The sequence below is a fragment of the Solanum pennellii genome, chromosome 9 (assembly GCF_001406875.1).
Source record: "Solanum pennellii chromosome 9, SPENNV200".
NCBI lineage: Eukaryota > Viridiplantae > Streptophyta > Magnoliopsida > Solanales > Solanaceae > Solanum > Solanum pennellii.
The window spans coordinates 19160549-19162026 of record NC_028645.1 but is presented as its reverse complement, the minus strand read 5'-3'; positions in this window follow the sequence as shown (position 1 = coordinate 19162026).

The window sequence follows — 1478 nt, the reverse complement described above, 5'->3', positions numbered from 1 at the left end:
TGAAGAGTGACATGAATGTGCGATTTTGATTGCGGCTACATAATAAATATGTCTAGCTATTAACGAATGAAATGGATGACCCATTTCATATAGTTTCAATTGCATATTTGAGCTTTCCCCCCTCATATTTATTAAATATTTTATTTTTTTGCATTTCGTTTTGAGAATTGGTGAAGATGAATCAATGGTCTACATTCCCTAATTGCAAATTATACATATAATGTTTTAGCATATGTGACGATATGCCTAGCATGCAATTACTCTTTCCATATGTGCTCATCTCCATATAATGGTATTTACATTCCAATGCTAGAATCTAGCATGTGTCAAAACTCTCAAATACTAATTGACAGTGTTCCAATGGAGAGTTAGATGAGGAGATACGACAAAAAATCTTGACGCCTTATAAAAAAAGATGTAATTGATGCTATTTCAGATTTTGTTTTTCATTACAGGGAAAATGTATTGTATTGCAAAGGGTTTTAGGCATATATCTTGTTTTTCTATGCTTAACCAAATAGTATCTTCAAATTCCATCCTAGATATTCTTAATAACGGCTAGCATCTAAGAATCGTCTTACCCATAGGACTCTTTTTATTTTGCTTTTATATAAATTATACTTATCCGTTTCATTCTATCTTTAGAAATGTAATTATGTAGATATATCTAAGTTTTTGTTTTTTTCTCAGTCTAGTATATAAGGGCCAACACAATATTCAATACAGATCAATTCATCTGCGTCCAATTCTTCTCTCTATTTGTGATATTCAGAGCTTTATTGCTTTAACAAGCTTGATCTTTTTTCTCTCCCAGGCCACACGCCTCATGAAAAAAGGCCCCAACACAGTCTCATCAATGACGAGTGTTGGGTATGTAGGAAGAATTGATGGATAATAGAGGGAAAGAGAGGAACTTGAAGAATTGGGAACTTGAAAAGTCATCTTATGCTTTAATGAAAAGGCATTTGTCCCTCATCGGTGGTGGAAAGAAAAATAGGAGAGTTTAAATATAGAAACACTCCTATTAATTCCAAATCAAACATCTGATAGTAGATGGATATAATTTCCTTAAGGAGACACTGTGTGTTCAGTGGACTTGATCTTTTTCTGTTCAAATTTTTTCAGATTCTTGTACATTACAAATTTTAATTTTTCTTAATCTATTTTTGTTCATCTCTCATACTGATTCAGTAAACTTTGGTTAATTCGTCTTTTTGCAAAGTTTTTTCATAATCAGTAATTCTGTTTTTCAAACACATATTGGTAATAATCTTAAAGAAAATTAAACAATTAATATTAACCTGTGTTTCTAGTGGAGACAAAAATCTTCGTGATTTTATACTCCTTGAGGTCTGCAATTATATGTTATTACTTACTAAGACTGTATCGATTTCTGTTTATCATAAATGGAAAACAAAGGTGTTATAGTGGCTATTGCTGCACCAACCAGAACTGTTATACCACAAGTAGAGAAATCG